Source organism: Callithrix jacchus, chromosome X, assembly GCF_049354715.1.
Source record: "Callithrix jacchus isolate 240 chromosome X, calJac240_pri, whole genome shotgun sequence".
NCBI lineage: Eukaryota > Metazoa > Chordata > Mammalia > Primates > Cebidae > Callithrix > Callithrix jacchus.
In genome coordinates this window covers 71,692,255-71,720,017 of record NC_133524.1, presented here as the reverse complement: position 1 = coordinate 71,720,017, position 27,763 = coordinate 71,692,255, and the positions used below count along the sequence as shown (strand labels likewise).

The 27,763-nt window shown below is 39.5% G+C and overlaps 4 pseudogenes across 3 annotated transcripts in view; 3 read left to right on the top strand and 1 right to left on the bottom strand.

Moving 5' to 3' along the window:
- The window catches only part of LOC100403415 (ATP-dependent RNA helicase DDX18 pseudogene), a 365,505-nt pseudogene that overhangs the window by 189,607 nt on the left and 148,135 nt on the right, over window positions 1–27,763 (top strand). The window lies entirely within an intron of this gene.
- The window catches only part of LOC144581236 (biogenesis of lysosome-related organelles complex 1 subunit 5 pseudogene), a 340,887-nt pseudogene that overhangs the window by 189,607 nt on the left and 123,517 nt on the right, over window positions 1–27,763 (top strand). The gene's annotated exons all lie outside the window — the stretch shown is intronic.
- Window positions 1–27,763, top strand: part of LOC100409123 (spindlin interactor and repressor of chromatin-binding protein-like) — a 339,975-nt pseudogene that overhangs the window by 188,695 nt on the left and 123,517 nt on the right. The gene's annotated exons all lie outside the window — the stretch shown is intronic.
- On the bottom strand, window positions 3,046–16,586 carry LOC100410558 (E3 ubiquitin-protein ligase UHRF2 pseudogene; annotated as a pseudogene).

Genomic DNA, 27,763 nt, shown 5'->3' with positions numbered 1-27,763 from the left:
TAAGGATTTCTGTGCTTATATTCATCCATGGATATTGGCCTGTAGTTTTCTTTTATCATTGTGCCTTTTCCAGGTTTTGGTATCATGCTAATGCTGCCTTCAGAGAATTAGTTAGGGAAGAGTCCTTCTTAGTCTATGTTTTGGAATAGTTTTAGTAGAGTTGATACCAGCTCTACTTCTTATGTCTGGTAGAATTTGGCTGTGAGTCATTCTGGTTCTGGGCTTTTTCTGGTTAGTAGGGTTTTTTTAATTACTGATTCAATTTGAGAAATTGATATTGGTCTAGTCAGGATTTCTTTTTCTTCTTGATTCAATCTTGGGAGATTTTGTGTCTCCAGGAATTTATTTATTTCCTCTAGGTTTTCTAGGTTGTGTGCATAGGGGTAGTTTCTGAGTATTTTTTGTAATTCTGTGTGGTAGGTTGTAATGCCATCCTTGTCATTTCTGATTGTGCTTATTTCAATCTTCTCTCCTTTTCCTTTGTTAGCCTAGCTAATGGTGTTTATCCTTTTAAAGAAGAAACTTTTAATTTTATTGATCTTTTTATGAATTTTTGGATATCAATTTCTTTCAATTCTGCTGTGATTTTAGTTATTTATTTTCCTCTGCTAGGTTTGGAGTTAGTTTGTTCTTGTTTTCCTAGTTCCTTTAGAAACTAGAGGTTAGTTTATCAAAACTAGAGGTTCAGTTTAAAGTTTTGATGTTAGATAATTGATTTGAGATTTTTAAAATTTGTTTACTTTCTTTTTCTTTTTCTTTTCTTTTCTTTTTTTTTTTTTTTTGAGACAGAGTCTCATTCTGTTGCCTGGGCTGGAGTGCAGTGGTGTGATCTCAGCTCACTGCAAACTCTGCTTCCTGGGTTCAAGTGATTCTCATGCCTCAGCCTCCCAAGTAGCTGGGATTACAGACATGTACCACCATGCCCAGCTAATTTATGTATTTTTAGGAGAAATGGTGTTTTATCATGTTGGCCAGGCTGGTCTCAAACTGCTGGCCTTATGGACTCTCCCCTCCTCAGCCTCCCAAAGTGCTGGGATTACAAACGTGAGCCACTGCATTTAACAGAGATCTTTTTAATTTCTTAATGTAGGTATTTAACACTATGAACTTTCTACTTGACACTGCTTTTGCTGTATCTTAGAAATTTTGGTATGTTCTGTCACTATTTTCATTTATTTCCAAGTTGTTTACTTTTTCTTCTTCCCTCTCCAGATGACAGTTGTTCATCAGTTTACTCACTTTTCATAATCCCATATCTCTTCAAGACCATTCATTTCTTAAAATTATTGTTTCTTTGTCTGACTAGGTTAGTTTCAAAAACTGGTCTTTAAGCTCTAAAATTATTTCTTGTGCTTTATCCAGTCTACCAATAAAGTTTTCTATTGTACTTTGAAATTCCTTGAGTTTTTAAATTCCTGAAGCTTGGATTGATTTTTTTTTTTTTTAGTTTCTCCATAGGTTATTTGGGTACAGATGGTATTTGGTTACATGAGTAAGTTCTTTAGTGGTGCTTTGTGAGATTTTGGTGGACCCATCTCCCAAGCAGCATACAATGCACTCCATTTGTAGTCTTTTATCCCTCACTCCTCTCCTACTCTTCCCCCAAGTCCCCAAAGTCCATTGTATCATTCTTATGCCTTTGCATCAGATTTATTTTTTTATGAGAGATTTATCTTTTCCTTCATTTCCTGAACTGCTTTAGAAGTTTCTTTATGTTGATTTTCAACTTTGTCTTGGCTATCATTGAGCTTATTTGCAATCCATACTTTGAATGCTTTATCTGTCATTTCTGAGTGTCCACATTGGTAGGGACCATTGCTGAAGAGCTAGTGAAATTCTTTGGTTGCATCAGTACATTCCGATTTTTCATGGTGCCAGCATTTCTTTTTCTGATTATAAAATTTTATTAAGGTATACTTTAGAGAATGTAGTAAATATAAAATTTAGGATCACAATATGAAGAAATTTCTAGTCCTCTCAAAGGTCAACACAGCCCTCAAAACTGCAGAGTGTCTCACTGGTGAGACATTAAAAGCAGTTCGACTAGTGCAGATGTGGATTTTCATGAACATTTATAACTAGAGCATATGAATACCTCTTTCAAGTGCAAAACCACACCACATTACACTAATGCAGCAACAATGCATTTATTATTGTTCTCATTAGTCATTAGTAGTCAACTTGCATAACAGCAAAAAAAGGACAATGGAATTCACAAAGTGGACTAAAAAATGAACCTATCCTTGCAAAACACACATTGTTATGGAAGAGTGGTTAAAAAAGCATATGCACACTATAGAAGCTGTGTTCATTTCAAGGATCTCAATTGTCATTTTCTTTTTTTTAAAATCAAATTATAAGAACCAGATACAACTAATATTTGGGAGGCAGTGTGTAGCTGAAATTTCATTTAACTGGTTATTCAATGAATTTTTTTTTTTTTTTTGAGATGAAGTATCGCTCTGTTGCCCAAGCTGGAGAGCAGTGGCACGATCTTGGCTCACTGCAACCTCTGCCTTCCAGGTTCAAGCAATTTTCCTCCCTCAGCCTCCTGAGTAGCTGGGATTACAGGTATGTGCCACCACACCCAGCTAATTTTTTGTATTTTTAGTAGAGACAGGGTTTCACCGTGTTAGCCAGGATGGTCTCAATCTCCTGACCTCGTGATCTAACCACCTCAGCTTCCAAAAGCACTAGGATTACAGGCATGAGCCACTGCACCTGGCTATTCAATGATTTTTTAAATCCCCATCGATATTTTCTGTCCCAATACAGTTGCAAAATAAATCATAACTTGGCTATCAACTCGAGCTGGGGCTTTGACTTTTTGCTCAATAAAACCAGTTGTTGCAGAAACTCCCTTTAGATATTTAAAAGACAGTTGAAAAATGAGCCTCTTGCTACACACACAAGATGATGGCTATTGCGGGAAAGAGGATTGGCTGGTTCAGAATGTGAGAAATACAGTCCACCATTTCTTCCACCCTCCCCACCCATTTTAGATTCTTTATTGTCCAAAAACCCACTATGAACAACACAGTGAAAGCAGACAGATCATCGTTCTTTCCTGTAGCCAAGGAAGAAAAGGTCAAGTAGGGTCTGCAGATTCTCAACGGCAATCATGTTGTAATTCTGGCCAAGATCATACTGGCAAGCAGGGCAGGAGAAAACCTGTGCCTTAAAGGGGTGCTGTAGGCAATCTTTATAGACTTTGAGGAAGCACTTGGTTGTCACAGGCTGGTATACTACCTCCTGGTAGCAAACACACATAAAAGATTGTTTCAATTTTTTTCATAAAATTTGTTCCTTCCACAAGATATTCAAGCACTTCATCACATAGCTTCTGGTTTTGACAGTATTCTCTGATGAGATGTTGCTGTTGAGTTGAAAAGCCTCAGTTGCTTCTGCTGAATCTAATGCTTTGTATACTTTGGAGGCACTTGGACATCTGAAATCAGCCTTTTTATGGTTGTCCTGGTCTGCTTCTTTGACTGTCCTTTAGTCTTTTTCCCTTCTTTATCTGAAGGTAACCTGCTGGATACTGCAAACATAGACATAATCTTTTCGACTGTTCTATTTCTTCAGAGATCCAAGGAGCAGGTTCAGTATCATCTCTTCTTAAAATATAGTGCCAAACCAAGAATCCATGGCTTGATGAAATCTCTGGCCAGTATTTCACCACCTTATAAATGCCATCGTATCTGTTGCTTTCTATTTGCTGATCTTCCTTTAAAACTGCATATCACTCTGACTGGCTTACCAGCTTTCCAATTCTGACACTCTGCTCCAATTTTATCAACCAATGGAGCATCACAGTTTAGGGCCAATGCCCTGTTCATGTTTGGTACTGTTTGATCAGCTGAATGTATGCCAATTCTTTTATCACCAGCAAGCTTTTTACCACCACTTCCAGTATACGAGAACTCATCACCTCGGTTGACTTTATCTGCAAATCCACCAGCCAGGGCAAGAGAATAAGCCCCATCATTACTTTGAAGATTAATTTCACTAACATGGGGTCTGTGAACCTGCTTTGCTCTCCTGAACTCTGAATCTCCAAGTTGATCCAAAAGGAATACCAGGTATAGGTCCATAATGGGAATAGGTCTGTAATGATTAGAAGGGACAGTAGTACATTCTCTTGTACAACCAACCCAAGCCATCCCCTGCCCCAATCTTTCTGGCTTTCAGTACTAGCAGATGACATCTTTGCTTTCTTTTTACTCGTCTTGAGTAAAAAGTCTTTACAACTTAACTGGAATCAGTTTTACAAGAAGGACAATGCCAGTATTCCTCTTCTGGGACCTTATCCAAAGGTAGATTCAGGCAGCAAATATGATAAGCTACATTACATTCAGCATGTAGAAGCTGCATGTTGGGTTCATCTTTCCCACCCCATACACAACAGGAGCAAGAATCGCATTTCTTATCTGGATCTCCACCACACAGGTCACATTCACGGTTATTTTTCCTTAAAAACTTTCCATCTGCAAACAAAAGATGATGGGCTCCAAGTTTCTCAGTCTTGAAGATTTCACCTACAGATATTATCTTGCAGTCATTTAATGTTGCTTCAGAAGCTCCCAGTAAAATTTTCACATGAAGTTCTTTTTTGGTCCTGGAGATTGTCTTCAATGGGGTAATTTCTGCATCAAACCAGAATCCTCTTTGTCTACAATTTCCTATGTTATAATTAACCATTACCACATCACCAACATTTAGTTCATTTCATTTCAAAATGGTTCTAGCTCGTAGTCTAAGGTCCTTGACATTCATTTCTAGAGTACCACTTTCTGGGTATTCATCATACTGGATATGGTAAATAACGTCTTCATCAGCAGTGACAGAATCTGATTTAGATATAGGGGGTATGTTGTCTAATTTTTTGTGTTCCCTTTGGATTTCTTATTTATATTTCCATTAGTCCTTTTACAAGAACTGCCATTCTTCAGTGGAGTTTTGCTGTCCATCAGAAGCTCCAGGAACACTATACATGTGTACTTCAAACCAAGCACCAAGGCTGACATCTCTGGCATCCACCAATTCATTTACCGTATATAGTCCAAAGCCAGGATCAATAAAATGGGCACGAGCTAATGTAGATGGCTGACTGGAAGGTCCACCCTTGGAGCTTTCTTTGCTTTAGGTGAACTATTAGAAAAGGCTTTGGCCTCAATCTATGTAGATGTGCCAGGAAGATGATTAGGGTCTGGGAAAACTAGCAGTTGAATTATATCATTCAGTCTAACATCATAATCAAATAAGGTATATCCAATTTTCCAACTGCTTGTCCCTTAGAAGAGGCGCTGACACTTGGGCCGTACATCGAACATCACCCACATCTGCTTGCGCAGCTCCTCAATCTTGGCTTTGCGAGAAACGTCCTCAATGATGCAAGTCTTGGAGCAATCATCGGTGCGAACCTGGATCTTTATCTTTGTGTCGGGAGAGGAGCCATTCCCCTTTGTCTCCCCCTGCTCTCGGGGACGCCGGGCACTGCCCGGTCCGTGACCCTTCCCCTGTGGCACCAGTCCTCCCTTGCAGGCGGAAGAGCCACGCACTGGACCGACCAGACCAGTGCCAGCCTCACAGGCCTCAGTGACTCTGCCTGCGAGCGAGGACCCTAAGTTGAGAGACAATTGGAACCATCCTGAGGCGCTGCCGCAGCCATTGCCTCAAAAATAGAAAGAGGCCATGTCTGCTCCAGACACTGTGTTTAATTATAGAGCTGGAGCTCCCACATGAAGGTCAGGGTGCCAAGCCGGATCTCTGGTCCCAGCATTTTTACACTGGTTCCTTCTCACCCAGAGATGCTTACACCTCTATTATTTATTTATTTAGTTAGTTAGATAGTTAGTTAGTTAGTTATTTTTGACACAGAGTCTCACTCTGTTGCCAAGCTGCAATGTCAGCTCACTGCAACCTCCACCTCCTGGGTTCAAGCAATTCTCTTGCCTCAGCCTCCCAAGTAGCTGGGTCTACAGGCAGGAGCCACAAGTTTCAGTTTCACTTTTCTGCATATGGCTAGCCAGCTTTCCCAACACCATGTATGAAATAGGGAATTCTTTCTCCATTGCTTGTTTTTGTCAGGTTTATCAAAGATCAGATGGTCGTAGATGTATGACATTATTTCTCAGGCATTTGTTCTGTTTCATTAGTCTGTATATCTGTTTTGGTACCAGTACCGTGCTGTTTTGGTTACTGTAACCTTGTAGTATACTTTGAAATCAGGTAGCATGATACCTCTAGCTTTGTTCTTTTTGCTTAGGATTGTCTGGGCTATATGGGCTGTTACTTGGTTCCATACAAAATTTAAAGTAGTTTTTTTTTCTAATTCTGTGAAGAAAGACAATGGTAGCTTGATGGGGATTGCATTAAATCTATAAATAACTTTTAGGCAGTATGGCCATTTTCACAATATTGATCCTTCATGTCTATGACCATGGAATATTTTATTTTTATTTGCTTGTGTCTTCTCTTATTTCCTTGAGCAGTGAAGAGTCCTTCACATCTATTATAAGTTGTATTCCTAGGTATTTTATTCTCTTTGTAGCAACTGGGAATGGGAGTTCATTCATGATTTGGGTCTTTGTCTATTATTGGTACATAGGAATTCTTGTGATTTTTGCACATGGATTTCATATCCAGAGACTTTGTTGAAGTTGCTTAACAACTTAAAGTGTTTTGAGGCTGAGACAATGCAATTTTCTAAATATACAATCATGTCATCTGGAAACAGAGACAATTTGACTTCCTTTCTTCTTATTTGAAAATGCTTTATTTCTTTCTCTTGCCTGATTGCCCTGTCCAGAACTTCCAATACTGTGTTGAATAGGAGTGGTGAGAGAGGACATCCTTGCCTCATGCCAATTTTCAAAATGAATGCTTCCAGTTTTTTCCCATTCAGTATGGTATTGGCTGTGTGTTTTTCCTAAATAACTCTTATTATTTTGAGATACATTCCATGAATACTTAGTTTATTGAGAGCTTTTAGCATGAAGTGGTGTTGAATTTTGCTGAAGGCCTTTGCTGCATCTATTGAGAGAATGATATGACAAAATCTCTCAACATTTGCTTTTCTGTAAAGGATTTTATTTCTTCTTCACTTATGAAGCTTAGTTTGGCTGAGTATGAAATTCTGGGTTGAAAATTCTTTAAGAATGTCAAATATTGGCCCCCGCTCTCTTCTGGATTGTAGGGTTTCTGCAGAGAAATCTATCTGCTGTTAGTTCTATGGGCTTCATTTTGTGGGTAATCTGACTTTTCTCTTTGGCTGCCCTTAACATTTTTTCCATCATTTCAACCTTGGTGAGTCTGATGATTATGTGTCTTGTGGTTGCTCTTCTCGAGGAGTATCTTTGTGATGTTCTCTGTATTTCCTGAATTTTGAATGTTGCCCTGTCTTGCTATGTTGGGGAAGTTCTCTTGGATAGTATTCTGAAGTGTGTTTTCCAACTTGGTTTCATTCTCCTTGTCTCTTTCAGATACACCAATCAAACATAGGCTTGGTCTTTTCATATAGTCCCATATTTCTTGGAGGCTTTGTTCCTTTTCATTCTTTTTTCTCTAATCTTGTCTTCATGCTTTATTTCATTAAGTTGATCTTCAATCTCTGGTATCCTTTCTTCTGTTTGATAAATTTGGCTATTGATACTTGTGTATGCTTCACAAAGTTCTTGTGCTGTGTTTTTCAACTCCCTCAGGTCATTTATATTCTTCTCTAAACTGCTTATTCTGGTTAGCAATTCCTATAACCTATTTTCAAGGTTCTTAGCTTGCTTTCACTGGGTTAGGACATGCTCCTTTAGCTCAGAAGAGTTTGTCATTAACCACCCTCTGAGGCCTACTTGTGTCAATTTGTCAAACAGGTTCTCTGTCCAATTTTGTTCCCTTGCTGGCGAGGAGTTGTGATCCTTTGGAGGAGAAGGGACATTCCAGTTTTTGGAATTTTTAGCCTTTTTGCCCTGGTTTTTCCTTCATCTTTTGGATTTATCTACCTTTGGTCTTTGATGTTGGTGACCTTCCGATGGGGTTTGTGTTTGGACATCCTTTTTGTTGATGTTGATGCTACTTTTTTTCTGTTTGTTAGTTTTCTTTCTAACAGTCAGGCCCCTCAGCTGCAGGTCAGCTGCAGTTTGCTGGAGGCCTGCTCCAGACCCTGTTTGCCTGGGTATCACCAGCTCAGGCTGCAGAAGAGGAAATATTGCTGCCTATTTCTCCTGGAAACTTTGTCCCAGTGGGGCACCTGCCAGATGCCAGCCAGAGCTCTTCTGTATGAGGTGTCTGTCAACCTCTGCTGGGTGGTGTCTCCCAGTCAGAAGGCACAGGGGTCAGGGATCTACTAGATGAGGCAGTTTGTCCCTTATCAGAGCTCGAGTGCTGTGCTGGGAGATCCACTGCTCTCCTCAGAGCTCTCAAGGAGGAACATTTAAGTATGCTGAAGTGGCACCCACAGCTGCCCCTTCCTCCAGGTGCTCTGTCCCAGGGAAATGGGAGTTTTATGTATAAGCTATGACTGGGGCTGCTGCCTTTCTGTCAGAGATGGCTTGCCTAAAGGGGAGGAATCTAGAGAGGCATCTGGCTACAGTGGCTTTGCTGAGCTGTGGTGGGCTCTGCCCCGTTCAAACTTTCAGGTGGCTTTGTTTACACTGTGAGGGGAAAACCACTTATTCAAGCCTCAGTAATAGCAGGCGCCCTTCCCCCAACCAAGCTCAAGTGTCCCAGGTCCAGGTCTACTTCAGACTGCTGTGCTGACAGCAAGAATTTCAAGCCATTGGATCTTAGCTTCCTGGGCTCTGTGGGGGTGGGATCTGCTGAGCTGGAACACTTGGCTCCCTGGCTTCAGCTCCCTTTCCAGGGGAGTGAACAGTTCTGTCTCTCTGGGATTCCAGGCACCACTGGGGTATGGGGGGAAAAAAAGAAAAAGAAAAAAATTCCTGCAGCTAGCTTGGTGTCTGCCCAAATGGCAGCCCAGTTTTGTGTTTTAAACCCTGGATCCTGGTGGCATAGGCACCTGAAGGAATCTCTTGGTATGCCTGTTGTGAAGACTGAGAAAAGCATAGTTTCTGGGCTGGAGTGCACCATTCCTCAGGGCACAGTCCCTCATGGCTTCTTTTGGCTAAGAGAGGCAGTGCCCCGACCCCTTGCACTTCCCAGGGGAGGTGATGCCCCCCTCTGCTTTGGCTTGCCCTCTATGGGCTGGTCCCACTGTCTAACCAGTCCCTATGAGATGAACTGGGTACCACAGTTGGAAATGAAGAAATCACTCACCTTCTGTGTTGACCTTGCTGGGAACTGCAGAGCAGAGCTGTTCCTATTTGGCCATCTTTGCATGTTTTTCTTTTTACTTGAAGAACTTCCTTTAATACTCTTTGTAGAACCTGTCCAGTTCTAGAAAGGTCTAGTGAATTTTCTCAGTTTTGTTTGTCTGGGACAAACGTTATCTGTTTTTCATGCCTGACGGAAAGTTTTGCTGGGTACAATATATTCTTAGTGTCAGTTTTTTGTCTTCCGCATTTCAATTATGTCATCCTGGTCCCTCTTGCCCTGCAAGGTTTACACTAAGAAGGCTGTTTCCAGGCAAATTAAAGCTTCATTATATGTTATTTGCTTCTTTTCTCTTGATGCTTTTAGGATCCTCTCTGTCCTTGATCTTTGAGAGTCTGACTTTTTTTTTTTTTTTAAGTATATTCTTGTTTTTCTTGAATCTGTTTAGGTGTTTCTGAACTTTCTGTGCCTGGATATTTATATCTTTTTCTAGATTTGGAATGTTTTATGTTATTGTTCCTTTGAATAAGCTTTATGTTTGTTGGTTTTTCTCAATTCCCTCTTGGATGTCAATATCTGTTAAATTTTCTTTTTGGAGGTTAATCCACATATCTTGTAAGCATTCTTCATTTCTTTTTGTTCTTTTTTCTTTTCTGTTTTCAAGTATCCTGCCTTTAAGTGTAATTATTTTTATTTTTGGTTGATTTACTCTGCTATTGAGAGACTCATATGCTTTTTTTCCGGTTTTGCAAATGTATTTCCAAGACTCAGCATTTCAGTTTGATTTTTTAAATTTCAATCTTTTTCTTTAATTTATCTGAAAATCTTCTGAATTGCTTACTGTTTTATCTTGGAGTTTGTTGAGTTTTCTTAGATGTGCTATTTTGAATTGTTCATCTAAAAGCTCACACATTGCCATCACACTAGGGTCAATCACTGGTTCTTTACTTTGTCCATTTGGGGAAGCTATGATTTTCTGTTTGCTTTTATTTTTTCTAGACTTATATCTATGAAAGATTAGTGATTTATTCCAGTCTTCGCTGGCTGGCTTGCTTTGGTCTTTCTATGATATGTTCGTTTAGAAGTTCTTTGAAATTCGCCTTTTGAGCACCCTTAATTCTAGATCATTGCCTCCTTTTTGGCACTAGATAGCACCTTAAGCCCAGATTTCCCTCAGTTTTTGGTCATATTTGGAGCACTGCCCATCCAAGATAAGAGGGTTTCCAAAGTGTATGGGAAGGCTGGCTAGAAGTTCTTGCTCAGAGTACCCATGATGTATGCCTCCTCCAACATGGTGCTGCTAAAAGCCACTCTAATTTGGCATCCTTCTTGGTTTAGATAAAGAGAAAAATTTTCTAGTTGCTAGTCACACCTCCCTTCTTTGTCTCTACCTTCCCTCAAAGTTTTTCCTCCCTATAGGCACTTACAATACTCTCTGTGGGTTGAAGCAGAAACACTTTCCTGTGAGAGCCCAAGATAGTGTGGAAGCTGACTGACTCAATCTTTCTCTAGTGTAGAAACTGTGAATCCAGGGGGAATGGTCCATGCACAGTGCTCAGCAGATTTGGGGAGGGTCTATTCCTCTTACTGTCCACTTGAAGTTTTTTTACTTCTTTGAGGCTCTGGGGAAATCCCAGCATCAGATTTTAGAGATTTCAGTTCTAGATATTTCTGGTTGAAATCCTGATGCTAGATACTGTTTTTTGGAAGTGAGGGAGGACAGATTGCTTCTGTTCTGCCATTTTGGTAATATTACTCCTTCTATCTCTTCCATTTCTTTTCTTTGTCTAATTGCTCTGGCTAGAGTTTTTGGTACTATGATGAACAGAAGTGGTGAGAATGGGTATCTTTGTCTTTCTTCTGGTCTTACAGAAAAAGCACTCAACTTTTTACCATTGAGTATATTGCTAGCTGTGGGCTTGTCATAGATGACCTTTATTATGATGAGGTACAGTGCTTTCATATCAAATTTGTTGGATTTTAACTGTGAAAGTAGTTGGATTTTGTCAAATGCTTTTTCTGCATCTATTGAGATGATATAATTTTATATTTTATTCTGTTAACTTGGTATATTGCGTTTATTGATTTGTACATGTTAAACCATCACTGCATCCCAAAGATAAATCCCAGTTAATTGTGTTATATGGTCTTTTAAATGTGTTGTTGAATTTAGCTTGCTAGTATTTCGTTGAAGATTTTTACATCTATGTTTATTAGCGATATATGTGTGTAACTTTCTTTTCTTATGGTGTCCATATCTGTCTTTGGTATTAGAGTACTGCTGGCCTCATAAAATGAGTTTGGAGCTATTCTCTCTTCTTCAGTTTTTTGGAAGAGTTTGAGAAGTATTGGTGTTAATTATTCTCCAAATATTTGATAGAATTCACCATTGAAGCCATCTTATTGTGTTGTTTTTATTTTGGGAGGTTTTATTACTAATTTAATTTCCTTGCTCATTATTTTTTGGTTCATATTTGCTATTTTTTCATGATTCAGTCTTGGTAGGTTTTATGTTTCTAGGAATGTTTTCATTTCTTCTGGGTTATCCAATTGTAGGAATATAATTTTTCACAGCATTGTGTTATGATCCTTTGTATTTCTGTGGCAATAGTTGTCATGCCTTCTTTTTAATTTATATACATTTTTTGAGACAGAATCTTGCTGTGTCACTCAGACTGGAGTGCAGTGGTGCAATCTCAGCTCACTGCAGCCTCTGCCTCCTGGGTTCAAGTAATTCTCCTGCCTCAGCCTCCCAAGTAGCTGGGATTTCAGGTATCTGCCACCATGCCCAGCAAATATTTTTGTGTTTTTAGTAGAGACAGGGTTTCACCATGTTAGCCAGGCTGGTCTTGAACTCCTGACTTCGTTATCCTCCCACCTCAGCTTCCCAAGTGCTGGGATTATAGGTGTGAACCACTGCACCTGGCTTTTAATTTATAACTTTATTTATTTATGTCTGCTCTCATTTTTTCATGGCTAGTCTTGCTAAAGATTTATCATTTAAAAAAACTAGTTTTCGGTTCATTAATTGTTTCTATTTTATTCTACTCTGTTTCATTTACTTCTGCTCTGTTATTTGTCATTCCCTTACTTCTAGCTTTGGATTTAGGTTGTTCTTTTCTAATTCCTTGAGGTGGAACATTAGGTTGTTTATTTGTAATCTTCTTTTTTGGGTTTTCTGCTATTAACTTCCATCTTAGAACTGCTTTTGCTGTTCACATAAGTTTTGTATTTTGTATTTTCATTTTCCTTTGTCATAAGATGTTTTAAATATTTCTTAAAATTATTTCCTTGACCTGTTGGTTTTTCAAAAGTGTGATATTGAATTTTCACATGTAAGCATTTGCACATTTTTGATGGGAGTATATTCTGAGAAATATGTTATTAGGTGATCTCATCATTGTGCAAACATCATAGAGTGTTCTTATACAAACCTAGATGGTATAGCTTACTGTACTTTTCGGCTATATTGTGTAGCCTATCACTCCTAGGCTATAAACCCGTACAGCATGTTACTATACTGAATACTGCAGGCAATTATAACAATGGTATTGTGCTTCTAAACATAGAAAAGGTAATGTGTTGATCTGTGTCATTATAATAGCTACATCAAAAGGTGATAGGAATTTTATGGCTGCAGTACAATTTTATGTGATTGCTGTTATATATGCAGTTCATTGTTAACCAAAACGTCGTTATATGTTGCATGACTATACTTGTGAGTGATATAGTTTGGATATTTGTCCCCACCAAATCATGTTGTAATGTAATCCCCAAGTGGATGGATCACGGGAATGGACTTCTCATAAATGGTTTAGCACCATTGGCTTGGTGCTGTCCTCGTGATTAATGAGTGACCCTTCATAAGATATATTTGAAAGTGTGTGGCACTTTCCCCACCCTTTGCTCCTGCTTTCACCATGTGATGTGCCCACCCCTGCTTTGCTTTTTGCCATGTTTGTAAGAAGTCCAAGGCCTCACAAGAAGCCAAGCAGATGCTGGCATCATGACTCATGTACAGCCTGCAGAATTGTGAGTCAATTGAACCTCTTTTCTTTATATATTACCCACTCTCAGGTGTTTCTTTATGACAATGCAAGAACAGAGTAACACAGAAAATTTGTTTTGAGGAATGGGACATTGTACCTTAGCAAAGAATGTGGCTATATTGTATCCATGCCCTGGAGATCTGTGGACGTTTAAACTTAAGAGTGACAACCTAGGATATCTGACAGAGGAAATTTCTAAGCAGCAAAGTGTTCAATAAGTGGCATGGCTACTCCTAACAGCCTGTACTCAGATGCAAGAGCAAATAAATGACTTAAGTTGGAATTTATATTTAAAGATGAAGCAGAGTGTTAAAGATTGGAAAATTTGCAGCACAGCCATGTGTCAAATAAAGAAAATGATTTTGGGGGAGAGGTATCCAAGCAGGCTGCAAAGCAATCACTTGCTAGAGAGATTTGCATGACCAAAAGGAATCCAGGTGCTGATAGCCAAGATAATAGAAGAAAGACTTCAAAGGCATTTCAGAGATCTAGAATGCAGCCCTTCCCATTGTGTGCACAGAGGCCTAGGAGGACTGAATGGTTTTATTGGCCAGGCCCAAGGCACCACTGCCTTGAATTATCCAGTGGTATGTTTTGTTTTTTTTTTTTAAATTTGCTGTACATTGTTTTACGTTTGATTGTTCTGTCAATTTTAGAGTATGTGCCCTGTAAAAATGAGAAAATGTATCTTCTGCTGTTTTTGGGTAGAAACTTCTGTAGATGTCTATTAGGTCCATTTGGACAAATATTGAGTTCAAGTCCTGAATATCTTTATTAATTTTTTGCCTTGATGATCTGTCTAATACTGTCAGTGGAGTGTTGAAGTCTTTTAGTATTATTGTGTAGTTATCTAAGTCTCTTTGTAGGTCTCTAAGAACTTGCTTTATGAAATCTGGGTGCTCCTGTGTTAGGTGCATATATATTTAGGATAGTTAGGTTTCTTGTTCAATTGAATCATTTACCAGTATACAATGCTCTTCTTTTTCTTTTTTGATCTTTATTGGTATAAAGTCCATTTTGTCTGAAATTATAATTGCAACTCCTACTTTTTTTCGATTTGCCATTTGCTTGGTAGATTTTTCTCCATTCCTTTATTTTGTGCCTATTTCTGTCATTGCATGTGAGATGGGTCTCTTGGTGACAGCATGCCATTGAGTCTTGCTTCTTTATTCAGCTTCTCACTCTGTGCCTTTTAATTGGGGCATTTAGCCCATTTTCATTTAATGTTAGTATTAATGTGTGCAGATTTTGTCCTTTTACTATGTTGTTAGCTGGTTATTATGCAGACTTGTTTGTGCAGTGCTTTATAATGTCATTGGTCTCTGTACTTAAGTGTGTTTTTGTTGTGGCATGGCTGTTAATGGTTTTCCCTTTCCATATTTCACACTCCTTTTAGGACCTCTTGAAAGGCAGATCTGTCAGTAACAAATTTCCTTAGCATTTATATTTTTCTTTCACTCATGAAACTTAGTATGGTTGCCTGTGGGATTCCTCTCCAGGGAAACTTAAAACCACTACCACTGGGTATGTTCAGCTATGGGTGGGGTGGCTGATCTGTGGTCCTGATCAGCCTCTGGCTCTGCCTGGTAGAGTACGGGGTAGGGGCTCACAGGAAAGAGGTACTGGCTTCCTCTCTGTATGGTGGCTGTAATGTTCTGAAGGTACCAACATAGTGACTAGGTCCTTTGTTCCTTCCCCACCCTAGGGCAGTTAGGGTGGCACCACTGCAGCTGCAATGGTGGAGGAGTTGTGGGTTGTTTCTGGAATTTTTATCCTCAGAGAACTGAAGAGATGCCTTTAACTGAAATATTCATGTGGGGGAAAAGTAGATGTTCTACAATCCCAGGTTGGAAGGCCTTGCATAGTAAGGACAAGCAGAATTGGGGACCCATGTAGAAAACAGTCTGGCCACTTTTTCTTTGGGGTGGCTGCATCAGGCAGCAATATGCACCAGTCTCTAGTCACTGCTCACTCCCTGGAGCCTGAAGGGAAGAGTGGTGAGGACTGTGAGACAGCAAAAATGGTGGCCTGCTTCTCCCTGTGAGAGCTCTGTCCCAGGGAAGTGCAGAGATGCTGCTAGCCTGAGAGCCCTGACAGGGTTGCTGGAGTCCCTGGTCAGAAGGTCCGGCCTAGTGAGGAGAAGCAGGATCAGGGATCTGTACACTAACACTCTGTCTATTTTTCTGTGGGGTGGCTGCATTTTGCTCAGGATCCATGACAGTCCCTAACCACCACAGTCTCCAGAGCCTGAAGGTAGCAGTGGTAAGGGTTGCAAGACAGAGAAAATGGCAATTTGTCTCTCCATCCCAGAGAAGTTCAGAGCTGCTACTGGCCTGAGAGCTCTAGCAGTGGGTGACTGGAGTCCTGGACCAGAGGGCCTTATTCTCCGAGGTGCAGTGGAGGCATGGCCTGCAGTCTCTCGCTTTTCAGCCCCTTGTATTTGGCCCATTTCCTGACGGCACAGGAGGGAGCCTCCATTGCTGGAGATGCAGCCACCAATATCAGGATGCCTGGGGATCCAAGGCTTCTGGAACTCCACGTGTGCCTGAACAGTGGTGCTGCTCAGACTCCATGTAGCTCTGCATAATGTAAAGGCCCCAGTGGAGTGGGCTCATGAAGTCTCATGAAGGTTACAAAGGTCTATGGAAAAAGTATAAATCTCCAGGGACTTTAACTCAGTCACAATTTCCCTGTGCTGGGGAACCCTCCCCTGGCTCCATGCTGTTCCCAAGCAGGCATTCATCTTGCCTCATTACTATCCATTCTCTGTGGGTTGAGCTGTTTCTTTGATGAATCTTAACTTGTCTTCCTGGATGCTTCCGTTGAAGATCTAGTATTTACTCACCACTTTTTCTTCTCTCCATGAAAATGGTGCACATTAGCTGCTTCTAGTTAGCCATATTAGCCCTGCCCCCAATAATATTATTTTTACTAAAATATGCTTCAGAGCTGATCCTGCTAAGTTAATTATCCTAGTTATCTTGTGACTCGTTTTATATCAGTTATCTGTTGCTGTATAACAAAGTACCACAAATTTAGCAGCTTAAAACAACATACATACCTTCATTATCTCCCAGCTGTTGTGACTCAGAAGTGTGGGGCTGGCTTAGGTGGATCCTCTGAATAGTTCTCATAGGCTGCAATTAAGGTGTTGCCCAGGGCTGAGTATTCATCTGGAGACCTGATTAGGTCCCGAATATGTGAGAACATGTGATATTTGTCTTTTTGTGCCTGGCTTATTTACCTTAGGATAAGGTCCTCTAGTTCCATCCATGTTTTTGCAATTTATTCTTTTTTTATGGCCAATTAGTATTTTATTATTTATTTGTGTGTGAGTATATATAGATATATATTTTTTCTTTATTCATTCACAATTAATGGACACTGCAGTTGATTACATATCTTTGTCATTGTGAATAGTGCTGCAGTAAAAATGTGAGTGCAGGCATCCATTTGACATATTGATTTTTTGCCTTTGGCTAGATGACCAGAAGTGAGATTGCTGAATTGAATGATAATTCCATTTTTAGTTTTTAAAGAAATCTCCATGTTGTTTTCCATAGTGGCTATAATAGTTTACATTCTCACCAACAGTGTATTACCTTTTCTCCACGTCCCCATCGATATCTGTTAATTTTTGTCTTTTTAATAATAGCCATTCTTTTCAGCTATAAACAGTGTCAGTGGTATTTGTGATTACCTTAGTGGTTTAGGGTACAGTTATTAATGGAGGCTGTGGTGAAGTTCTAGTATGCCTGATGGGCCAGTCTCCAGTCGCTAGTAGTTTCAGTGGTGGGTTGAACATGCCTGTCTTTGGGCCTCAGGGTGTCATACACTGGCATCTGTGTATGTGGGTTCAGGTGGGCTGATTTCTGGTCCTTTAAGTGGCTTGCTCATATGCTGGTAGTAGCAGTAATAAGCTGGGCATGTTGTTGGCTTCTTAAATCTCTAGACAGTGGGTATGATGTGTACAATGGCAGTAGTGATGGTGGAGCAACCTATTGGAATCCAAGTAGTTTATGATGATGTTGGCGAGTTGGGTGGATTAGTCACCTGGCCCGTTGGTGGTGCATGTGGGAGGGTGTCAGCTGTGGTGGTATTGGTAGGTTTTGTTGGCCCAACTTTATACACCAGGAGGAGTGTTCAAGTGCCAATGTTGGTGGACTTGGCTGGGTGGTTTCCATGCCCCTGATGGCATGTTTGAATACTGCTAAGTTAGGACTGGATGAGTGGACTTGTTCTCAGGCTCTCTGGTAGTCCATTCAAATGCTGGCTGTGACTGGTAGGAACAGGGTGGTCCCCCAACTGCCAGAAGGATACTCAGGTGAAGGCAACAGTGGCTGCATTGTGGACCTTCCACTGGGGATGGTGAGGCTGTTCTTAGTGAGATCAATGTAGGCAGGCAGCTGTGGGATGCATGGTTTCCTTGCACTTTGATCCCACAGTATCCCACAGTAGCATTCGTGGAACTTATTCTTATAGGATGTGAAAGTGCCCAGTCTCCCCTCTCCCAATTTGGCCTGGTAGCTGCAGTGGCATTGTCAGCCCTAGCCCTCAAGCAGAACACAGCCTTTTGGAGTAGAGGCCCTCAGAATGGTGCTGGCTGTGGGCTGCAGTCAGGAAGGGCATAGACCTTTCCAGCTGGAGCAGTGTGGGCAGATAGCTGTGGGGAGTGTTGTTTGCTTGTGCTTTGGTCTCACAGCAGTGATGGCAGAACTTGTCCTTGAATCGTGTGAAAGTGCTTGCCCCCCACTTTCTTCCTTGGCGCAGCAGTGGAAGCAGCAGCAGCAGCAGCAGCAGCCCTGGACCCAGGGCAAGATGCAGCCCTTTTGAGTCTAGGCTCTCATGATGGTGCTAGCTATGGGCCTGTGATAAGGGAGGGCGAGGCCCTTCTCGGCAGAAGCAGCATAGGTGGACAACAGTGGGGAGTGTGGTCTGCTTGTGCTTTGGTCCCATAGCAGCTTGTGAAATTTGTCTTTGCAATGTTTAAAAATGCTTGCCCTCTCCTCTCCCTCCTTGGCCTGGGACAGCCACAGTGGCATCAACCCCAGGACAGCACACAGTCTCTTGTGGGCTTAGCTATCAGAATGGAACCAAGCTGTAGTTGCTTGGGTCTCAGAAGCTTTTGGGACTTAGTGTTAATTATCTCTCTGGAGAAGTGCCTTTGCACAATCTCTAGGCAACTCCTTTTATTAGTCTCAAGATCTGCATGGGTCAAGGAGTTCTCCCGTAACTAGGATTGTGATAGTCTGTACTGCGAGGGTGGAGCCCTGGGGGAATCCCACTTAACCCCCTTCATGTCTTCATGCCTCTCCCAGGTCCCAGCCCATCCTGGTTGAGCAGGCTGCCTGGATTCCCTCTCCTTTGCTTTCAGTGCATCCTGTCATTTGTCCCTTGAATCTCAGTGTTCTCTCTTAGATTTTCTATTCAAAGAGTGAATACCTACTTTCTATTTTGGTTCTTCTCTGAGGACGCGTATTTTAGCTGCATCTATTGGCTGTCTTGAACCAAACCTTGGAATTTTCATTTGTTATTCGTACTGCCATTATTCACTTGAGTTTTGCCGAGGCTGACCGGCTGTCTCTGAGCAACAGATAACAGAAGTACGCAAACACAGATGTCATACTTATTCTTGAAGTCCTCCACCAGCCCCTGCATGTTGCCAAGCTCCACCTCTAGCTTCTCCTGGCCCAGAGCCTCCAGCTTCCACCTAAGGTTGTTGATGCTCAACAACCATGTTGTCCATGTTGCTCTGAGCCATATTCTGCTGCTGCAGTAGACTCCACGTGGTCTCCAGCATCTTGTTTTGCTGTTCCAGGAACTGTAGCTTGTCTATGAAGGAGACAAACTTATTGTTGAGGTTCTTGATCTGCTGCTTCTCCTGGGTGCACGTGGCCTGGATGTTGGGGTCCACCTCCAGGTTAAGGGGGCTCAGGAATCTATGGTTGACCATGATGATCATGATGCCTGCCATGCCACTGGCCCCACCATAGCCTCTGCCCCAGCCACCCTGGAAGCTGCTGCTGCCCCCTTGGGAGAAGCTTGAGGAGCTGATGCGGGCACCGGACCCCACTTGTGTAGGAGAGACTACTGAAGGCCCCGGGGCCAGAGGTGGACACCTTGTAAGACTTCTAGGTCAACGTGATGGACATAGTAGAGGCAGGAATGGAAGCAGGAGGGCTGAACCAGGTGGAGATTCCAGAAGGAATGCATAAGCTGCTTGTTGATCTTTGCAATACTTTTATAAGGACTTGCTGAGCTTCCTTTTGTTTATTTTTGTGGTATTGTCATTTTTTAGGGGATTTGGAGTTGAAGCATGAAATTATCTGTCAGTACAGCACAGTCCAGATACATGTTAAGGGTTTTGTTTCTTTGTTTGGTATAATAGTGTAAGGGGTTGTAAATTCTCCAGTTTTATAGTTCTGTTTTTTCTTGCAGAATCCTAAATTTGGTGGGAGGAAGGGGGGAGTTTGTAGATCCTCCAATTTTATGGTTCTATTTTTTTTTTCACAGAAGCCTTATTTCCCTCCTTTTCCTTTTTCCGCTTTTTATTGCCCAGTTGCTGTAGGATTCTACTGCATTCCTTTGGCATTTTTTGCTATTATCCAGAACCTATACATTTTGAAGAATGCTGGCTTATTGTGCCTTTTAATGTACTTTAAATTCTTTAGATCATCTTTTCGAGGCATACATCCTTTAAAATACCATCCCTATAGTCAATCTTCTGATATTCCCAGATAGACTTCCACTATTTTCAGAATTGTGTTGGACAATCTTTTTGGCAGTTAATCCAGATCACCTATAGCCCCCTTATTAGCCTCCCTCTTCTGTGTTCTCTACAGTTTTGCATGATTTTCCTTTGCTTGTCACAAATTCTTCATGAAGGCAGGAATATGCTGAGGGTGATCAAGATAATATACTTTGATTTAGTAATTTACTTATCATTATTCACAATTATTTGCAGTTTTGGCATTCTTTGTCTTCAAGTTACGTTGGACCGTGTTTTGGCTTAGGATTTAACTTTTCCCTGTGTTATTTCATATACCTTGAAGAAGAAATTTTGGGAGGTAGGTCACTATGCATTTACCCATGTCTTTGTAAGCCCAGAAATATATACTGAAATTATGATATAGACTACATTAAATTTATACATCAATTTTAGAAAAAGTTATTTTCTTATTATTGAGTCTTCCAATCCATGTGCATTATATATATAATTTATCTCATCAATGTTTGTCATTTTTAGTGTTCAGGTGTTGGACTTTTGGTTTAATTTATTTCTAAAAATTATATTCTTCTGATGTTATTGTGAATGGAATTTTTCTTAATATTTTTTGACTTGTTCATTTCTATTATATAATGATACAATCTATTTTTATTTGTTAATCACAGGTTTCTGTGACATTGTTAAACTTCCTTATTAGTTTTGGTAGTTCTAGTAGTTTTGAGGTAAGTTCCTTTGGATATTTTCTTCAACAACCACTTGTCCAACAGAATCTTGGGATTATTTTTAAATGTGAGACTTTGCCACATGAGAATAAATAAAATTTTACTTTTCTTCCCCCCAGTGTGTATGCCTTTAATTTCCCTTTTTTGGCATGACTGTCTTGGCTGAAACTTTCAGTTGACCATAAATGGCAAGAATGAACATCTTTTCTTTTACTAATCTTATGGAGAAATTTTTTAGACTTTCACCATTAAGTATAATTTTAGTGGTGGGTGTTTAATAGATGTTTTTATCTGTATAAGAATGCTTTTTTTCTATTTCTTGTTTTTGAGAATTTTCATCATGACTTAGAATTAGATTTTGTAAATGATTTTTCTCAAATGATTTTTCTTCATCTATAAAGAGGTTGACATGGTTTTTCCATTGTTTTCTATTGCAGTACATTATGTGAATTTTTGTTTGTTAAATCAACTTTGCGTTCCTGCAAAAGACCTCTTTTTTATAATATAGAAATATTTTATACACTTCTAAATTTTATTTGCTGATATTTTATTGATTTCTTAAAATGTATTAGAAACATTGTTTTATAATTTTATCTTTTTGTTATATCTCTGATAGTATCATTAGAGTAATATACACCTTATAAAATGAGATGACACAAAGAACTTAAAGCTGAACCACCATTTAACCCAGCAATCCCATTACAGGGTACACACAGAAAGAAAAATAAATTATTATACCAGAAAGGCACATGCACTGGAATACTCATTGCAGCCCTATTCCCAATAGCAGACATGAAATCAATACAGGTGCCCATCAGTAGTGGATTGGATAAAGAAAATGTGGTACATATAAACCAGAATACTATGCAGCCATAAAATGAATGAAATCATGTCCTTTGCAGCAAAATGAATGTAGCTAGAGGCCATTATCGTAAGCCAATTAATTCAGGACAAGAAAGCCAAATAGCATGTGTTCTCACTTATAAGTGACAGCTAAGCATTGGGTGCACATAGACATAAAGATAGGTACAATAGACACTGGGGACTACTTGGTGGAAGAAAATGAGAAGGGCAAAGGCTGAAAAACAACCTATTGGATACTATGCTCACTACATGGGTGATGGGATCATTTACACCCCAAACCTCACATCACATAATATATCCATGTAACAAACGTGCACACGTACCCCTTAAATCTAAAATAAGGACTGAAATTATAAAATAAAAAATAAATAAAATGAGGTGTCAAATATTTCTTATTTTATGATTTCAATAGGATTATTACTATATTTCTTTTTTTGAGTTTTAAAAAATGTTATTTATTATTTGTTTCAATACCTTGTGGGGTTCAAGTGGTTTTTGTTACATGAACCAATTATATAGGGTGAATTCTGAGATTGTAGTACACCTATGTGAGTAATGTACATTGTACGTAATGTGTAGTTTTTATCTCTAGTCTCCTTCCCAACCTCCCCCTTCTGAACCTCTGAAGTCCATTATATTACTCTGTATGCCTTTGCACTACTGATAGCTAGCTCCCACTTATAAGTGACAACATACAATTTTTTGTTTTCTACTCCTTTGTTGCTTTACTTAGATAAGGCCCTCCAGCTCCATCCAAGTTGCTGCAAAAGACATTATTTTGTTCATTTTCATGGATGAGTAGTATTTCATGGTGTATGTATATCTTACTTTCTTGATCCACTCATTAGTCAGTGGGCACTTAGGTTGGATCCACATCTTTGTAGTTGTAAATTGTGCTGCTATAAACATACATACACAAGTGTCTTTTTCATATAATGACTTATTTTCATTTGGGTAGATACTTAGTAGTGGAATTGCTGATCAGATGGTAGATTTACTTTTAGCTCTTTAAAGAATCTCCATACTGTTTTCCATAGAAGTTGTGCCAATTTACATTCCCACCAGCAGTGTATAAGTGTTCTCTTTTCCCCACATTCATGTTAACATCTATAGTTTTTTTACTTATTCATAATGGTCATTCTTGTAGGAGTAAGGTGGTATCTTATTGTGGTTTTAATATGAATTTTTTCAATGATTAGTGATGTTGAGCATTTTTTCATATGTTTTTTGGCCATCTGTATATCTTCTTTTGAGAAATGTCTACTCATGTCCTTCGCTCACTTTTAAATGGGATTATTTGTTTAAAAAATGTTAATATGAACCCATAGATTCAAACATAGTTACTATGTTTTTATCTGTTGCTTTTATTATTATTTTATTTTTCCAGATTTAGGGGTACAAGGGCACTTGTGTTACATGGATATATTATGTGGTGATAAAGTCTGGGTTTCAAGGGTACTCAAGAGCCAACTTCAAGAGGCTTCCATTAGACAAATATGGTACAATTTGAACATCAAGAGTATCTGTTGTTTTTTGACTTTTAAATAATGGCCAGTCTGACTGGATGACTGGATTTAAAATGCAATATATGTATATATGTATATACATATATACACACACACACACCATGGAATACTACTCAGCCATATAAAAAGAATAAAATCATGTGTTTTACAGTAACACAGGTAGAACTTGAGGCATTATCCTAAGTGAAATGACTCAAAAACACATGTCCTTACTTAAAAGTGGAAGCTAAACAATGTGTACATATGGACATACAGAGTGGAATAACAGACATTGAAGAGTACAAATGGTGAGAGGGTTGGGAGTAAGGTGAGGGATGAAATACTACTTACTGGGTACAGTGTACACTATTTGGGTGATGAGTACACTATATTTCTATTAAATAATAGACTCCACCAGAGATGACACCTAAGCCTGGAATTTCATTGTGAGAAGCTTTCAAGTTCTGAATTCAATTTTTTGTTTGACTGGGGCCTATTTATATTGTGTATTTTTTTTAGAAACAATTGGTAATTTATGTCTTTGTTAGAATTTGCACATTTTATCTGACTTTTATTATTTGTTGGTATAAAGATTTTCATAATATTCTTTTATAAATCTTCTAATATCTATGGATTCTGTGATATTGCTCCCATTTTCATTCCTGATTTTGATAATTTGTGTCCTCTCTCTTTTTTCCTTATTCATCATAAACTTTTATCAATTTTGTTGATCTCCAATAATCAAGATTAGTTTAAGTATTTTTTCTATATATTTCTGTTTTCAATTTTACTCATTTCTTTTTTGTTCTTTATTATTTTCTTCCTCCTACTTATATTGTGGTTGGTGTGATCCAATGTTTTTGTATTCTTTTTTTTTGGACAGTGAGTCTCACTGTTGCCTAGGCTAGAGTGCAGTGGTGCAATCTTGGCTCACTGCAGCCTCTGCCTCCCAGTTTCCAGCAATTCTGCTGCCTCAGCCTCCCAGGTAGCTGGGATTACAGGCACACACCACCATGCCTGGCTAATGTTTATGTTTTTAGTAAACACTATGTTGGCCAGGCTGGTCTCGAATTCCTGACCTCAGGTGATCCACCCGCCTTGTCCTTCCAAATTGCTAGTATTACAGGCATAAGCCACTGTGCCCGGCCTGTTTTCATATACTTAAAAGATTAGACTATTGATTGTAGATTTTCCTTCTTTAAAAATTTTATTTTTATTTTTTGTAAGGTGGAGCAAGATGGCAGAATAAAGGCTCCACTGATCATTTCACCTACAAGGACACTAATTTAACAACTATCTACATAAGAAAAAAAAACCTTCATGTTTTTAATTTCATATTGCTGGAAGAGGCACTGAAAACATAGAAAAAAACAGACCTGAGTGGAGTCACCGACTCCACTCCTCGCTCACCCTGAGGCAGTGAGGCATTGTACAGAGTGCATCTCTGGGCACTGAGGGAGGGAGAACACAGTTGTGAGGCATTGAACTCAGTACTATACTGTTAGAGTAGAAAGGAAATAAAACTGAAAATCTGTAATGAGAGATTTTAGAGACTACACAAATACATAGAAATTAAATAATATGCTCCCAAATGACTAGCAGGTCAATGAAGAAATTAAGAAGGAAATTGAAAAATTTCTTGAAACAAACAATAATGAAAACCCAATATACCAAAACCCATGGGATACAGCAAAAGCAGTACTAAGAAGCAAGTTTATATCTGTAAGTACCTACATAACAAAGAGGAAAAACTTCAAACATATTGTAAATCCTGTCGAAAATTAAAAGTGGAGCTAAAAACCAAAATTACAATATTAATTACAAAATTACAAATTACAGTATTACAATAATATTTGTTTTTGTATCTATATGGACATTTTTACTGGAGAACTTTTTACTTTCACATAGCTTTGTGTACTGTGAATTATCCTTCTATTATAACTTGAAGGACTTCCGTTTGCATTTCTTTTTTTTTTTTCTGAGAGAAAGAAAGAAAAAAAATAATAAGTAAAGGAGAGGAAGAAAGAGGAAAAGAAAGAGGGAGAGTAAATGGAAATATTGCTTTATTTTGAAAAAAATTGGGTATTAATAATGGCCCATCAATGTTTCATTTAAACTTATGGGTAGGTGTGGTGTGGTATTAACTAAAATGTATATTTTGTGTATTTGAAGTGGAGAGCTCTATAAATATTTATTAAGTTTACTTGTTCGGGATCTGAGTTCGAGTCCTTGATATCCTTATTAATTTTCTGTCTCATTGAATCTAAGTCTCGTATCTGGGTGTTAGGATCGTTAGCTCTTGTTGTTGCATTGATCCTTTTACCACTATATCTTTGTTGCTTTAAAATCTATTTTATCCTATACGAGAATTGCAACTCCTGCTTTTTATTTATTTATTATTTATTTTTGCTCTCCATTTGGTTGGTAAATCTTTCTCCATCCCTTTGTTTTGGGTTTTGGCTGTGTCTTTTGATTGGGGGATTTAGTCAATTTAAATCTAGGGTTACTGCCATTTGATGTTGACCGGCTGTTTTATCCATTCGTTGGTGTAAATTCTTCTTTATGTTGGTGCTCTTTACTTTTTGGTGTATTTTTAGAAAGGCTAATACTGGTTGTTTCTTTCTGTGTGTAATGCTTCTTTCAGAAGCTCTTGTAAAGCAGGCCTGGTGGTAGTAAAATCTCTGAGTTCTTGCTTGTTCATAAAAGATTTTATTTTTCCTTCAGTTGTGAAGCTTAGTTTGGCTGGATATGAAATTCTGGGCTGAAGGTTCTGTTCTTTGAGGATGTTGAATATTGGCCCCCAATCTCTTCTGGCTTGTAGAGTTTCTGCTGAGAGATCTGCTGTAAGTCTGATAGGCTTGCCTTTGTGGGTAACCTGACCTTTCTCTCTAGCTGCCCTTAGTATTTTCTCCTTCGTTTCAACCCTGGTGAATCTAACGATTATGTGCCTTGGGGTTGCTCTTCTTGAGGAATATCTTTGTGGTGTTCTCTGTATTACCTGGGGTTGAATGTTGACCTGCTTTGCTAGTTTAGGAAAATTTTCCTGAATAATATCCTGAAGGGTATTTTCCAGCTTGGATTCATTCTCTCCGTCGCATTCAGGTACACCTGTCAAACGTAAATTTGGTCTTTTCACATAGTCCCACATTTCTTGGAGACTTTGCTCATTCCTTTTTATCCTTTTTTCTCTAATCTTTTCTTCACGTTTTATTTCATTAAGTTGGACTTTGACCTCTGATATCCTTTCTTCTGCTTGAACAATTCGAGTGTTTAAACCTGTGCATACTTCTCGGAGTTCCTGTATTGTATTCTTCAGTTCCATTAATTCACTCATACTCCTCTCTAAGTTGTCTATTCTCAATAGGATTTCATCAAACCTTTTTTCAAAGTTCCTAGTTTCTTTATGTTGGGCTACAACATGGTCTTTTAACTCACCAAAGTTTGTTATTATCCATTCCTTGAAGAGTGATTCTGTCATCAGGAGGCGCTCGTTCTCCATCAAGCCTTGCTCCATTGTTGATGTGGAACTGTGATCATCTTTAGAGGGAGAGGCGTTCTGACTTTGAGTATTCTCAGCTTTTTTACGCTGGTTTCTTCCCATCATTGTAAATTTATCCTCCTGTCGTCTTTGAAATTACCAACTTTCAGATTAGGTCTCTTGAGTGGACGTCCAGGTTGTTAGTTCCCAGGGCCAGAGCAGCGGCGTTAAAACTGACGGTGCTTTTCTGCCCAGGATTCTCCTGTCTGGCTTCCTTCTTGTGTCCGTAGTAGGTGACTCTGCCTTCCCGGGGCTCCAAACCTCAGTCAGAAGGGGAACCAGTCCCGTTTACTCTGCGCCGAGCGCTGCTGCGCCGAGGTGCCATCACAGACGCTGCGTGGGGCTCTGGTGTCCTGCTGTGGGCCGTGTGGGTCCTCTGAACCTGTTTACTCTTCTCCGAGAGCTGCGCGCCGAGGTGCCGGCGGAACCGCTGCGCCAGCCACGAGAGTCGCGCTGGCCACCCATGTGTTTTCTCCACTGGGGGATCTTCTGCTCCGTGAGCGACCAGAATTTGTCTGAAGGTGTGGCGTCCTCTAGTTCTCCGCGCCTTCCCTGAGAGCTGCAATCCCGAGATGTTAGTGATCGGCCATCTTGGATCGTTCCCCATTTGCATTTCTTATAGAGCAGGTCTAATGATAGTGAATTCCCTCAGCTTTTATTTGTCTGGGAATATCTTAATTTCTATTTCATTTTCATTTTTAAAGTATAGTATTGATGGTTGTAGAATTCTCACTAGACAGATTTTTTTCTTTCGAAACTGTAAGAATGTCATCCCACTGTCTTCTGGACTGTAAGGTTTCTGCTGAATAATCTGCTAATATTGGAGCGTCTTTTGACTGTGATGAGTCACTTTTCTCTTAGTGCTTTCAGGATCCTCTCATTGTCTTTTGCTTTTAACAGCTTGGCTATAAAGTGTCTAGGTGTATTTTTGGTTTTATCCTACTTGGAGTAAATTGAGCTTCTTGAATTTGTACATTCATATCTTTCCTCAGATTTGGTAAACTTTCAGCCATTATTTCTTCAAATAATTTTCTTTCTCCTTACTGTCTCTCTTCTCCTGGAACTCATACAATGTGTATATTAGTCCACTC